This window comes from Trichomycterus rosablanca, chromosome 7, assembly GCF_030014385.1.
Source record: "Trichomycterus rosablanca isolate fTriRos1 chromosome 7, fTriRos1.hap1, whole genome shotgun sequence".
Taxonomy (NCBI): Eukaryota; Metazoa; Chordata; class Actinopteri; order Siluriformes; family Trichomycteridae; genus Trichomycterus; species Trichomycterus rosablanca.
In genome coordinates, this window is record NC_085994.1 from 15,128,015 (window position 1) to 15,144,553 (window position 16,539).

At 37.6% G+C, this 16,539-nt stretch overlaps 1 long non-coding RNA gene across 1 annotated transcript; it reads left to right on the forward strand.

Moving 5' to 3' along the window:
• Positions 1-2,640: 2,640 nt before the first annotated feature.
• On the forward strand, positions 2,641-3,137 carry LOC134317709 (uncharacterized). Its single transcript, XR_010013263.1, has 2 exons — positions 2,641-2,813; positions 2,938-3,137. It is a non-coding gene; the product is annotated as an uncharacterized LOC134317709 (long non-coding RNA).
• The last annotated feature ends 13,402 nt before the right edge of the window (positions 3,138-16,539 follow it).

The window sequence follows — 16,539 nt, forward strand, 5'->3', positions numbered from 1 at the left end:
AACAGGGAAGGAAATTGGCTGTTGCCTTTTTAAACTGTTAGCATTAGCTAAATATGATTAGCATACTGTTTGGGGAGAAAATTGTGAAAAACATTTAAAGACAAAATTTGAGTGACAATTATGAATGTTTGATCATACTATATTCCTATTTTTTGCCACACATTGTCTTAATCACTAGACAAATGTTTTCACTCGAGTAAAAAAAACTTAATAGTTAGTTAAGGTTTTAGTTTACATTATCTGTGTTTTTATGTTCATTACCTATATTCACAATAAAGTACTGGATGTAAAAGAAATATAAATAAGGTTCATTTGGTTACAAATGGGAGAAATGAGATTTTATTTGGTTTTGGAAGGCGACACCACAAAACCAGGTATCAATTGTGGGAAAAGTTCGTTAATCTTAGAATCCCCATGTATGACATGCTATTAACTGCACCACTGCACCACAAGATGGTGCACTATATTCACCATCTGCAGGTAAAGCGTCTGTATTGGTCACGATTAATTGTTTTAAAAATACATTTTAGTTTGATGTACACTGTTAAAAATTTAATTGTATTATTTCTGATTGCTTCATGGACTGTATATTTGTTGCCATGTTTTTGTGTGTGCAAATTTCATATTACACAAAGTAAGCAGAAGTAAAACATAATTTAAAGTATTTATTTATATTCTGTTTATTATTATCAATTTCTTTTTCCTGGTCAGGGTCACAGTGGGTCTTTCACTGGGAAACTATGGGCACAAAGCAGGAATAGTCTGGACAGGGTGACAGTCTATTGCAGGTCTCCACCTGGTTTGGTGAAGTGGTAGAGCCTTAGAATGACTTTCTATGAGAGGCCGTGTAGGCCATAATTCTGAGATGAATTCTCTCACACACACTATCATACTCTCTCACACACACTATCATACTCTCTCACACACACTATCATACTCTCCCACACACCATCATACTCTCTCACACACACTATCATACTCTCACACACACACCATCATACTCTCTCACACACACTATCATACTCTCTCACACACACTATCATACTCTCTCACACACACTATCATACTCTCTCACACACACACACTATCATACTCTCTCACACACACACTATCATACTCTCTCACACACCATCATACTCTCTCACACACACTATCATACTCACACACACACTATCATACTCTCTCACACACACCATCATACTCTCTCACACACACTATCATACTCTCTCACACACACTATCATACTCTCATACACACACCATCATACTCTCTCACACACACACTATCATACTCTCTCACACACACCATCATACTCTCTCACACACACTATCATACTCTCTCACACACACTATCATACTCTCATACACTCAGCACTATTCTCTCTTGCACAGACAACTATAGCTACTTAAACATGCATTATGTGCTTTCATGATAATCTGTGTAACAGAGAATAGTAGTATATGTATGTAAGTTTTGTAGTCTGTGTAAGGGACGTTAACACTGTATGTAAAACAAAATCTACTATATGTGTAAGAGAATATTATTATATGTAAAACAGAATAATAGCATTGGTAAGCATAATAAATAGTGTATGTGAATGCAAATAATCATGTTTATGGAACAGAATGATAGTGAATGCAAGACAGAATGATAGTGAATGTGAATAAGAATAGTTGTATGTGTGAGAGAGTTTGATTGAAACGGAAACGAGTTTGATTGAAACGGAAGTAATATTAAATTCTCAGTACCTGATTGGTAGAAGACACGGGATTTCACAGACATGTCCCGCCTTCCTCATTATTACTGATAGGAGAGGATAGTGGACCGAGAGAGGATCAATGGAGCATCGGCCTGTTAACAACATTTTAAACTTTTCCACCGCTGCCACATCCATGTCAGAAATGTGGATTTAATGTGGACAGCCCGACAGGAGTCTAAACGCGGCCGCGGAGGAAGAGATGCGGTTAAGCTTTATATCCGAATCATCAGCCAGGTGATGCGAGCTCCACATCAGCCTCAACCACAGAGAGCAGAGGCTCCAGAGTCAGGGGACAGGTGAGTTCACTACATATCATTCAACTCTTCATTTAGCTTCTGATAGATCTGGTTTAGATTGGGATATTTAATGAATATTCCTCTTTGTAAGGGACCGTCTGCAAATTACACGTTTTAAACGTTTTATTAATGCCAAACTAAGTAAGTGAGTTCTCATAAAGCACATTTATAAGAAACTCTGTCTTGGAAGCTTTCTTAAAGAACAATAAATAAATTTACTTTATCGTTTTAATGGCTATAGTTGCTCCACATTAATGTGTCACTACATTAGAATGGTTTTTTAAGTCGAATTACATGGAACTTTTGGACTCTTCCCTATGTAGGTTATCTTGATAAGTAAAATAAAATATAGATTCATTTTATATACACAATCATAAACAAGCTGCTGCACATGGAAAGCTACAGACTTACAGTCTAACATTTCAAAATCTGTCTCAGTGGTCATTCTAACTTAGTCACTTGTACTATTGAAGTTTGTTATATTTCTTTTATTACAGAAATGTTATGTAATTCATTATAGATTGAGACCAAGCTCTTTTGAGTAACTGTTCTCTAAATATTTGTTGTATTGGGTGAATTGCTATAGACTGGTTTTGAAACTAAATTCAATTTTTGTGTTTTCAGTAGTGAACTTTTGATGGCATGTGGAAACAAGCTGGTTTCACCAAAGTTGCACGAGGGCCAGAAACTAAATGGCTTCATGATTCACAATACATTTACATCAAAGGCAGTGTACAGTAGACCATTACACATTTACGGTAAGTTATTTAAAAATAATGTAAGCAGTATGTTTATATTGCATATTAATAATAAGTAATTTGTAGCCCCCCTCCCCCCCCAACATTTTCTAAATGCATTGTGTGTGTTTGTTTTGTTTTTTAGTTTGTCACCACAGATTTAGAAGACAGTGGTGTGGAGGTTGACACGACAACAGCATCTACTGACCACAGAAGTACCACACCAGTCATTGTATGACTACAAGGGCTAAGGATACCTTAATCCACCTGAGTGACAGATTATTTGCTGTTGAGACTGTTCTGAAATATTTGGTTTCTGCATGCAACAATAAATAAGAAACATTTGTTTGCCTGGGACAAGATCTTTGTTAACCAGTCTAATAGTGATTTCCTGACCTGTCCATAACTTGATAATAAATATCTAAATATTATATGGGGTGTCCTCATTTTTTTTACATTACTGCATTGTTTCATTTATCAGAAATACTTTATGAAGTTTAATTACTATCACAAATAACTCTAATAACCATAACTAATTGGGAATTTGAACATTGTAAATTCTTTGGCCAGTTGCACGCCCGTGACGGAAGGCATGTCCATTTGGGTCAAGCACTTGCAGCGCATGCCAGCGCTGTTTTCTGATGTTGCAAGACTGTAGTCCTCCTAGCACGTACCTTTCATCTGCATTTGGGGTGGTTTGAAGAATCTTATTAACAATGTCAGCCAAAGCCGCATCAGTCATTGCTGTATACGTCAGTTAACCAATTTGAAGTTGCTGTCTGTGCCTGTATAATTTCCTCCTGATGATTTCAAAGCATACAGCTATTCTTTAGCAACGAATTTCAAGAGACAAACCGAAGGTAATTTGTTTATGTAGTATATTGTACTGATGGCAACCAGGATTACCAGTTCTGATTGTTGGAGGTACTCTTGGAGTAAATATATCCCTATGTCTAATTTCTACTGATCTTGAGTTTTCATATGAATTTTTTAGGGAACAAAAACATGCATAAAGTGCCTCCAGTGCACCCAAACTTCATTGACTGTCACCTCCTTCTAACTGCTGGCTAATTAAAAGAAAGTAAAAAGTTGTCAGTGCTTATCCATTAAGCTCACAAAATAATATTTCCACAATCATGCTGGTATGTCCCATGCTGTCAGTTTTCCTTTCAATGTTCTAAATGCATCTCATTGTGATAGACAAAAATAGTAAAACATGTCCTCCTCATTACCATTTATTTCCACAAACCAAAGTGACCTTGTAAAAAAAAGGTAGAAAGTAGAAATATCATGGCTAGCTCAACAAAAGTGTAAAGTCATTGTTAAAAGGTCTGCTGCCAGATTTAAATGTTTTTTGTAGACCAATTTATGTGCAGGCTCTGTTCTTACAGCTGTAAGCCAATCAGGTAATCTGACTTCCTGTCCTCCTTCCTGTCCTCCTTTGAACACCTTGATGGTGTGTGAGAGAGTATGATGGTGTGTGTGAGAGAGTATGATGGTGTGTGTGAGAGAGTATGATAGTGTGTGAGAGAGTATGATGGTGTGTGTGAGAGAGTATGATAGTGTGTGTGAGAGAGTATGATAGTGTGTGAGAGAGTTTGATGGTGTGTGTGAGAGAGTACTGTATGATCGTGTGTGTGAGAGAGTATGATAGTGTGTGAGAGAGTATGATAGTGTGTGAGAGAGTATGATGGTGTGTGTGAGAGAGTATGATAGTGTGTGAGACAGTTTGATGGTGTGTGAGAGAGTATGATGGTGTGTGTGAGAGAGTATGATAGTGTGTGTGAGAGAGTATGATAGTGTGTGAGAGAGTATGATGGTGTGTGTGAGAGTATGATGGTGTGTGTGAGAGAGTATGATGGTGTGTGTGAGAGAGTTTGATAGTGTGTGTGAGAGAGTATGATAGTGTGTGTGAGAGAGTATGATAGTGTGTGAGAGAGTATGATGGTGTGTGTGAGAGAGTATGATAGTGTGTGTGAGAGAGTATGATGGTGTGTGTGAGAGAGTATGATGGTGTGTGTGAGAGAATTCAACTCAGAATTATGGCCTACACGGCCTCTCATAACTTTCTAACAGTTTTCACACATATATGTTTAAGCAAGATCTGTAATTTCCTTAGGGCGGCACGGTGGCTCAGTGGGTAGCACTGTCACCTCACAGCAAGAAGGCCCTGGGTTTGATCCACAGGCGTGGCAATTCGGGTCCTTTCTGTGTGGAGTTTGCATGTTCTCCCCGTGTCTGCGTGGGTTTCCTCTGGGAGCTCGGTTTTTCTCCCACAGTCCAAAAACATGCAGTCAGGTTAATGGGAGACACTGAATTGCTCTATAGGTGAATGGATGTGTGTATGTGTGTGTGTATGTGTGCTTGCCCTGCGATGGACTGGCACCCCTTCCAGGGTGTTACTGTGTGCCTTGCGCCCATTGAAAAGCTGGGATAGGCTCCAGCACAGCCCCACCGACCCTTATTGGATAAGCGGTTAAGAAAGTGAGTGAGTGAGAGTGTAATTTCCTTAGCACTTTATATAACACAGAAAAACATTGTAATTTATGATTAAATAGGCTCTGTGATTACACATTTCTTTGAACACACAGTGATACAAGATATACATAGTGACTAGTGGTATAGACACATACCTATTTTTTTACACAGTATCAGAAGCAAAAGATAAACAACAGGTGACTGTTAATTAAAATCCCTTTGTTTCACTCTGCAGGAAGTCTTGTAGTGGTTATGAGTTTATCAGCTTTAGTTACATCCCGTTATGAAGAGTACTGTTCTGCTTGTGCATTGGCAGAACATAAGGATTTAAGTCTGTAGGATTTACCCCTCAGGTTCCAGCTCACTGATGTCTTGGCATGTTCCATTATCATGTAAAACAGTTCAGGGACCATGTGGCAGCACACACTGTAGAGCATGATAATATCCACAGGCAATCCTGTTTCCCTCTCTTATCATCTCAGACTAGCCTGTTTTCTCTCATAACCATTTAGAGGACATGCATAGATTCATTTATTTTTATTATCTATCAGGTAATGTCATCTTTATTTGATTTGGTAGTTTAACCTTATGGCTGTACAGTTAGATTCCAACATATACCTGCACCTACCTACCTGCACGTAACCTTTGTGGGGTTGTGTCTGTTCTTTTTCCATCACAGAGACACATTTTTCTGAAATATGTTTATTTATTCTATTAAGCTTTTTCCAAAAAAAAAAAAAAAAAAAAAAAAAAAAATATATATATATAATACAGGGGTAAAAAAACATACAAAAGACTTCCAATGTTTTCACTGACCAACTGCATTGTATTTACTCATTTAGAATTTGATGCCTGCAAAACGCTCCAAAAATGGGACAGACGCAAAATAAGAGTGAAAAGTTTACATTACAAGGACTTTACAAGCAATGATGGGTCATGGCTTACCACTTTTTGCCAAACCTTTAGAGAGAATTGCCTATCAGATCAAAAAGAACATTTCTCAATGCAATATTGCAAGTAATTTCTCCATCTACTGTTCATAATATTGTGAAAAGATTCAGGAAATCTGGAGAGATCTCAGTCCATGTAGGGCAAAGCCAAAAACCACTGTTGACCGTGAGTGACCTTTGAGCTTTTCAATGATATTGCATCAGAAACCATCATGCTACTGTCATAAATATAGCCATGTGGGCTTGGGAGTATTTCAGAAAACTATTGTCACTCAACACAGTCTACCACTGCATCGAGAAATGCAACCTAAAACTCTAGCATCTTAATTTTTGTTTGTTTGTCTTGTTTTAGGGCCATTGTTAATTTTTTCATGTTTGATTTTAAGAATAAAGTTGTACAATTTCAAGTATAAAGTCAAAATATTTTTAGAATAAACTCAAAATAAAGTTGAAAGGCTTTGAAACAGGACGAAAATGAAAAAAAAAAACTTAATCACCTGGCACATCAGCATCAGTCTGTAAGTATAAAAATGCTAAAACAGCTTTGTAGGAAACTGTGGTTATAAAGTATTATGGCTTTATTCACAAAATATAACTTTATTCGTGAAATCTAGAGTTTATTCTCAAAATATTACAACCTTGTGTAAAATAAAAAATAGAAAAAATTACAGTGGCCCTAAAACACAGTAAATTAGGTTGTTTTTTCAGACCTGTTGGTCAGAGGGCTGAGATTTAAAAGTCACGATTCGCTACTGGTATAATGACAAAAGATAATAAAAAAAATGTTACCTCAACATTTCAATGCAGAGCAAAGTGTTCAGGCTCTCATCTTTCAGGATGGTTACTAATCTGGCCAGGCATCCTACAGACATAATTGGCTGTGTCTAAAAGAGGGTTTTTTTCTGTGCTGCTGCTGCCAAATGTCATCATGAGGCCTAGCTAAGATGCCAGCACAAGTGTGGGGGTGTTATTTACATAGAGACTATTCTAAACCTTGTACTCGCCGCAATATGATTCTGTGTGGGGAACCTGCCACAGGTTGATGAAAAGAAGCAACCGGTAACTGCACACATATCAGAGGACACGAGTGGAAGTCTGCGGCTCTCTGCAGCCAAAGGATGGGGGAGGGCTGCTAGTGGCAGAAGAATTACAATAGAGAATAGGAAAAGAGAACAAATGGATTTCTCTGCACAGTCTCTAAGCACTAGTCAAGAGGTGGTGTCTTGGCTGCAGCTGTTCATTGTCACACAGGTCAATGAACAAGAACACACTTGAAATTTGGTTCTAGGATAGCCAAATCTGGCCAACAGTAAGGGTTTGGAATAGCCTACACAAGGTATTGATCTCTCAGCCCGATGGAGAATGTGTAGTGTTGTGAAGTCAGTCTGTGCCAGCAAACCAACAAATGGTTGAACAAATATAAAAATAGAAATAAACTTTTTTACATTCAAATAAATTCATTATTGCCTCTTGCACTTTTACCTCTGGGTCAAATGTGCCCTATTGAACAGGTCTGTACTCCGCAGCGATACACACATACACCTGCTGGGCTTTTAGTCAGTGCCCTTTGCCAAGTACAAAGTGCTAGTGCATTTAGTGCGTCAGTGCTTAAATGGGACACACTGTCCAATCTACTGCACAAATCCTTGCACATGCATATTTCTGAATAATTTCTGAAACCATTTTACATATGAATAAACATGAGAACATTTTAACCAAAACATTTACACTAGAGTCTGGTCCTCCTTAAAACTAAGGCCATTTCCAGTCTTGTATAATTTATTGTTGGCCATCTAGCTTACATATCTGATTTTGGGTGTGGAAATGTAGATGTAGTTAGATTTGTGTCAGCTTGATGCATCTCTGAATAAAACAAAGCATATTCATGAAGGAAAATATGTTAAAGCTGTTCTATTTATATCCTAGAAAGCAGAAAGGTTATAGCTTGTGAAATGATTTTATTCTTCTGGGATCTACGTATTTTGTATTGGAACATGATGAGGTCTAAAGAAAAAAGGCGTCTCAGATGTTTCCAGCTGCTGATTTATTGACACTAATGGTAAAGATGGGTGAAAAGGACATGTAAAATGTCTTTATGGTTATTTGATTGATGTTATACTAAATTTATGACAAACTTCTTTGTTTATTTGAAGGAAATAAGATTGGCATTTCAGAGCAAGGAATCTAAAAGCAGTGGAATTTGTTTATATACCCAGGTTTTGTTTTGTGCCTCCCCTTTTCAGCTTACTCTACAGTCTTTACAATAAGGTTTAGGTCAGAGGACTGGGATTGCAAATATATTTTTAGCCAGCTAGCTTACATATCTGATTTTGGGTGTGGAAATGTAGACGTACCTAGATTTGTGTCAGCTTGATGCATCTCTGAATAAAACAAAGCATATTCATGAAGGAAAATATGCTAAAGCTGTTCTATTTATATCCTAGAAAGCAGGAAGGTTATAGCTTGTGAAATGATTTTATTCTTCTGGAATCTGTTTTAGTATTGGAACACGATGAGGTCTAAAGAAAAAAGGTGTATCAGATGTTTCCAGCTGCTGATTTATTGGCATTCATGGTAAAGATGATGTTATACTAAATTTATAACAAACTTTTGCATCTATTTGAAATAATAAGATTGCCATTTTAGAGCAGGGAATCTAAAAGCTGTGGAATTTGTTTAGATTCCCAGGTTCTGTTTTGTGCCTCCCATTTTCAGCTTACTCTACAGTCTTTACAATAAGGTTTAGGTCAGAGGACTGGGATTGCAAATTTATTTTCAACCAGCTAGCTTACATATCTGATTTTGGGTGTGGAAATGTAGACGTACCTAGATTTGTGTCAGCTTGATGCATATCTGAATAAAACAAAGCATATTCATGAAGGAAAATATGCTAAAGCTGTTCTATTTATATCCTAGAAAGCAGGAAGGTTATAGCTTGTGAAATGATTTTATTCTTCTGGGATCTTACGTATTTTGTATTAGAACATGATGAGGTCTAAAGAAAAAAGATGTCTCAGATGTTTCCAGCTGCTGATTTATTGGAACCCAAGATAATGATGGGTGAAAAGTACATGTAAAATGTCTTTGTGGTTATTTAATTAATGTTATACTAAATTTATAACAAACGTTTGTGTTCATTTGAAGTAAATAAAATTGGCATTTTAGAGCAAGGAATCTAAAAGCTCTCAAGATTGTTAAGGTTCCTAGGTTCTGTCTTGTGGTTTTCCCTTTTCAACTTACTTTATAGCCTGGGCGGCACGGTGGCTAAGTGGGTAGCACTGTCGCCTCACAGCAAGAAGGTCCTGGGTTCGAACCCCAGGTGGGGCGGTCCGGGTCCTTTCTGTGTGGAGTTTGCATGTTCTCCCCGTGTCTGCGTGGGTTTACTCCGGGTGCTCCGGTTTCCTCCCACAGTCCAAAGACATGCAAGTGAGGTGAATTGGCGATACAAAATTGACCATGACTGTGTTCGATATAACCTTGAGAAGTGATGAATCTTGTGTAACGAGTAACTACCGTGTGTCTGTCATGAATGTAACCAAAGAGTGTAAAACATTACGTTAAAATCCTAATAAACAAACTTTATAGCCTGGGATTGTGACAAAAGCTTGGTTTTCTGATCATCAGACAATTTTCTGTCTGAATTTATATGGAATATCCAACCATAAACCAGTTTTAGTTTATTCACAAAAGCAGTCAAGATTTTCTGGAACTTTATTCTGGTAGCCTATTATTCATTGTATTCTAACCAGGGTCAAATGGTATTTAAAGGAAAAAACAGCTCCAAAACATCACAGATTCTCCTTTATACTTAAAAGTTGGAATTAAGTCTTACCTCTATAAACATACAGTGTATCACAAAAGTGAGTACACCCCTCACATTTCTGCAAATATTTCATTATATCTTTTCATGGGACAACACTATAGACATGAAGCTTGGATATAACTTAGAGTAGTCAGTGTACAACTTGTATAGCAGTGTAGATTTACTGTCTTCTAAAAATAACTCAACATAAGTGAGTACACCCCACAGTGAACATGCCAAATTGTGCCCAAATGTGTCGTTGTCCCTCCCTGGTGTCATGTGTCAAGGTCCCAGGTGTAAATGGGGAGCAGGGCTGTTAAATTTGGTGTTTTGGGTACAATTCTCTCATACTGGCCACTGGATATTCAACATGGCACCTCATGGCAAAGAACTCTCTGAGGATGTGAGAAATAGAATTGTTGCTCTCCACAAAGAGGGCCTGGGCTATAAGAAGATTGCTAACACCCTGAAACTGAGCTACAGCATGGTGGCCAAGGTCATACAGCGGTTTTCCAGGACAGGTTCCACTCGGAACAGGCTTCGCCAGGGTCGACCAAAGAAGTTGAGTCCACGTGTTCGGCGTCATATCCAGAGGTTGGCTTTAAAAAATAGACACATGAGTGCTGCCAGCATTGCTGCAGAGGTTGAAGACGTGGGAGGTCAGCCTGTCAGTGCTCAGACCATACGCCGCACACTGCATCAACTCGGTCTGCATGGTCGTCATCCCAGAAGGAAGCTGACGCACAAGAAAGCCCGCAAACAGTTTGCTGAAGACAATCAGTCCAAGAACATGGATTACTGGAATGCCCTGTGGTCTGACGAGACCAAGATAAACTTGTTTGGCTCAGATGGTGTCCAGCATGTGTGGCGGCGCCCTGGTGAGAAGTACCAAGACAACTGTATCTTGCCTACAGTCAAGCATGGTGGTGGTAGCATCATGGTCTTGGGCTGCATGAGTGTTTCTGGCACTGGGGAGCTGCAGTTCATTGAGGGAAACATGAATTCCAACATGTACTGTGACATTCTGAAACAGAGCATGATCCCCTCCCTTCGAAAACTGGGCCTCATGGCAGTTTTCCAACAGGATAACGACCCCAAACACAACCTCCAAGATGACAACTGCCTTGCTGAGGAAGCTGAAGGTAAAGGTGATGGACTAAACCCAATTGAGCACCTGTGGCACATCCTCAAGTGGAAGGTGGAGGAGTTCAAGGTGTCTAACATCCACCAGCTCCGTGATGTCATCATGGAGGAGTGGAAGAGGATTCCAGTAGCAACCTGTGCAGCTCTGGTGAATTCCATGCCCAGGAGGGTTAAAATATTGACACTTTGGGCACAATTTGGACATGTTCACTGTGGGGTGTACTCACTTATGTTGCCAGCCATTTAGACATTAATGGCTGTGTGTTGAGTTATTTTCAGAAGACAGTAAATCTACACTGCTATACAAGTTGTACACTGACTACTCTAAGTTATATCCAAGTTTTATATCTATAGTGTTGTCCCATGAAAAGATATAATAAAATATTTGCAGAAATGTGAGGGGTGTACTCACTTTTGTGATACACTGTACATATTAAAAACTAACCAAGCCAAACCAATATTTTATAGTCATTGGCAAAATTCACTAATTTTTCATCTGCATATTTAAAACTCCAGGCTGCTTACACTTCTCCAGCATAGATAAATGTATATATTATTTTAGATTTGGAACATTGGTAAACCCAAAATAATACCTTTAGTGAGGTCCATTAAGACATGGTTTGACAAGTTTGGTTTGAAGAAAGTCTAATGACCTGGAATTTTTGGAACTAATTGAAACACTGTCCTACATGTTTCCCAATTAATCGGACCCACTGTGACCCAGAACAGGATAAAGCAGTGGTTAAATACAGAATGAATGAATTAATTATTGCAAGCCATGACTTATTGTCCAATGACAATGACTGTCTCACAAAGCCCTTCTAGATTTACCTTCTATTGCCAGATGTACAAAGCACATTTTATTAATACCAATGGTGTCCAAAATTTTAGAGCTTACATTTAAGTCTGTTTAGAAACTATAAAGAGTAATGCTTAGAATGCTGTCAAATCAACCCTGACCCGCTGAGACATTAAGAGACATCATAAAATTTAGTATGATGCAAGGTGGATCGTCCAAGTGCATCCTGGTGCCATCTCTTCCAGGGGTAAATGGTGCACACAAACAAAATGATGGCCATTTTAACATTTGTTTTGAACACTCATGCTGATTTTTGGGCTTGTTTTGGTGAGGCAGGTGTGTTTCCGCACTGCCAAATTTCTTCTAAACTCGTCTCAAATGGGCACATCTGCGACATCAGCAATGCACAAAATTACACTGGTTATAAAGCAGTTCCCTTCATTGATCTTAATGTTAAATTATTTAATGTATTCTTTATTTAATTACTGTTCTCAGAAGTGAAGACTTTCAATTGCTCAACTGCATGCACAGATAATAATTGTTTATGAGCAGCAGCTTGTGTTTGAAAGCCTTCTTCACACTATTATTTAGTAGGACATTTTGTCCTTGGGCATTTAGTGTTTCCAGAGTCATGAAACTTTAAAATAGAAGTACAGCAATGAGCAAACAAATTACATTAATTACATCCACCAAAGCGTACTGCTTTCACATACAATATAGTCCTCAAATGTTCAAATGAGGAAAACTACCAATTAGTTGGACAGCTTTCACACATACATGTATTGCCTTCTTGGTGTAAAAAGGTTTGTGTCTATGAAATATTGCAAGTGTGAAAACACCATATAAAAGCATACAATCACTGAGAGAGGTGAGATGGGGACACAGTCAAACATGGAGACAAAATAGAACACAATGACAAGACAAACAGCATGGCAAATGTATCCAAACTACTTTTAACAATAGCCCTTTTATTCCTGCAATATTTAAATACCTTGCCTTTTTACAGTTACTAAGCTTTTGGCATTGTAAACATACAGTATATGGGTTAATACAGAGAAAGCATTAAATTTGTTAATAAAAATTAAAGACAAAGACAAACCAATCCCCAAACATTTGTGGAACAGTGGTGCAGTGCTACAATTCATTGGGATTTTCCAGTTAATTCACTCCTTTAAAGAATTTCTAAACAATGTTCCTCCTTACAAGCAAACTACCTTTCTATGAACTGATTTAACAGGGCCATTCCACTGAATTGGTGCCATTTCCATTCCCAGGACATTATATGTATAAATGTATATTATACATTAACTTTTAAATGCATTTTTCTAATTGAGCAAACTGTCCTGCACATTGATAAAATTGCAAATGTAGGATATATAATTTACAACGTTAATAAAAAACATATAGTATTTTTGCATTGCATTGCATTGTTTGGTGACTCCATATCTGTGTTTTTAACATTTATTTCCCATAAGAAATTTATAATAATGTGGTGAAAATACATGTTTTAGTCATGTCCCCAGGTTTCATGTTACCCTAACATGTTACCCTTCTGAAATATTTGGAGATATTATACGTCACATTTTAAACAAAAAATTTATATTATCTGTATCTACTGAAGATCATGGGAAGACCAAAGCTGAGTTCTCCCTTTTCCCCCTGTATGTTTGATAACATTGACTTTTTTATGCATTTTTCTCCCTTTTAGCGCGTCCAATTGCCCGATTGCGTCATGCTTCCTCTCCAACAATGCCGATCCCTGCTCTGATTAAGGAGAATGAAGCTAACCCACGCCCCCCTCCGACACGTGGGCAGCAGCTGTAGGCATCTTGTCACCTACACTTTGACGAGTGCAATGCGGATCAGCTCTGTGTACGGAGAGACACACCCTGAGAGCACTCTTTTCTCATCTCTGTGCAGGCACCATCAATCAGCCAGCAGAGGTCGTAATTGCATTAGTTATGACAGAGAGACCCCATCCGGCTTTTTAATGTCCCACCCCTATCTGAACAATAATCGTTGTTCATGTGGCTGCTCAGCCCAGCCGGCAGGCAGAGCTGAGACTCGATACAATGTATTTGAGATCCCAGCTCTGGTTCCAGCGTGTCTTTTTACCGCTGCACCACCTGAGCGGCATAATATTGTAATTCCTACTGAGAGGCTTAATCTCAGTGTTCATTCCTGTTACCTAAATTTTTTTCTTAGTTGTTATGTGTTTATTTTTAAAATAATTTTTTTGCATTAACTCCATGCTGCTATTTTTCATGTATGTACTAATTCTATGTTAAAAACGTAGTCCTGTTACTTTCAGTCCTGTAACTTATATACAACCATCTTCCACCTAGAAACCTCGTATAATGGCCCAATATAAGGTGAACTTCTTTATTAAAAGACATACACCAGTATTTTTATTATTATTATTATTTTATTTTCTCCCCTGTAAAAGCACTATATTATTTATTGGTTTCTGTTTCTGCTTAGTTTTAATATTTAAAATGTTTGTAAGATTTTCTATATTTTAGTAGCTACATGGATTTTGTATATTCCTGCAGCCTACTTTATTATGGATTTGCCTTTAGTTCACAGTAAGAAACAACATATTTCGCCATTGCTTTTCATATTTACTACACTGTTCTGCTCTGCAAAACTCCTCCATTTTTAATACGAAATAGCTAGTTTTGCAACACAGTATTTTAAAGTGTATGTGCTATACCACTAACAACTGGCTGCTCATAGTAAAAATTCCCAATAATTGTATTACAGTTATTATAGCTCTGTAAAAAGGTTTGGGCACTTTTAGTCTAATTGCATGTTTTTTTATATTTTCTAATTATATATTAAAATGTTTTTAGGTTTCTAATTAAAAAGAATGAGCAACTGTATACATTACTCCTTTCTTTTTACCACACTTTCATTTTACCCACTTTCTACTAGAAAACTAGAATCTTTATTAACATAATAGATGCAAATAGAAGCAGCAACAAATCTGAATCCTAAGCTAAATCCGGGCTGTATATTACAACATACGTATTTGTCACATATTTGTTGTAGATGTACTAAAAGAAATATACTGTAGAGTGGATTCAAAAAAGTATTCAGACCTTAACTTTTAGCAAATTATACTGAGCTGTAGTTTTGTTCTTGAATACCCACCAATCCATAATCAACCACTATGACAAAGTAAAAACATGATTTTGGAGTCTTCTGAAACCAATTAACTAATTAATTAAAAATTAAAAATGGAAAAATATTCTGACCCTTTATTCAATCCTTTGCAGAAGCATTTCTGGCAGCAATTACAGCAGCAAATCATCTGTATATATATATACAGTATATCTACAAGCTTTGCACGTCTAGATTTGGGCAGTTTATCCCATTCTTCATGGCAGATCATTTCAAACTCCATCAGATTGGATAGCAAATGTATGTAAACTGCCATCCCTGAACTGAATTGGATACAAGCGGTACTCGGCTTGCACAATTTACTGAAAACGCTGGGTCCAAGGCAGGAATACAGTCTAGACAGGGTGCTAATTCATTGCAGAACAACACACAAGCACATAAAATCACGAGTAGTCAATTAACCTTCTGTATGTTTTTAGAAGGTGGAAGGAAACCAGAATACTTATAGAAAATGTACACAGAGACACATGCAAATGTCACAGAAAGCGTTAGGAGGCTAGGATCCATGTTGCAGTGCGGCACTCCCTCTAGCAGCTGTGCCACTGCTTTATGTTTTCTGTGATATGTTTTCTCTCTTGCTGGAAGCACACAGACATACACACAGAGAGAAATAGAGAGAGATCTGTGAGTGCACTGCTAAGAAGTCAAGGTAGAACAACATGGTTTCTCCATTAAGCCACCTATTCAATCTGTTTTGCTGTGGGGAAACAGACACTGTGAGAGCTGTAGATATAAAAATATTTACAGGATATTTTTTTACAGCTGGGTCAAATTATTCAGATAAAAACATCTTATTTTAGTTAATTTGCTTCATTCAAACTTAAGTAACCTCCAGAACCTGAACTTTTATGAGAAATACTGGGCTTACGGTGGGAAAACACCCTGGAAAATGTATCACTCCATTTCAGTTTGTAGGTAGGAAAAGACAAATGCACCCTAAGGGAAACCATGCTGACACTGAGAGAATACTAAGAGGTACTGTCCATATCAATTGTAAAGATAAAGCCAAAAGCTGCTAAGGGATAAGATTTGTTAGTGCCAAGTACATAAATTAAAACTTCTGATTGGCTACCAAACACTGTTGGCTTAAGTTGTAATATCATAACCTGTGCATAGTCACTTTATGCACAAAAGCCCATAATTTATTTTATTTTGCAATTCCTACTTTAGCTTTACAGATTTTCACAGTGTACTGTTTCTTCTTTTGTAAATATCACAATGCATAATATTTCTCTTTTATTTCTTTGGAGTAGTGATGGGTCGTTCGCGAACGATTCGATTCTATTGAACGGCTCTTTGAAATGAACGAAAGGAACCGAGTCGCGCCTCTGGCAGCCGTTATATATATTTTAATTTTTTTGCAATTTTTATTGGCTGTAATCCACCCATTCC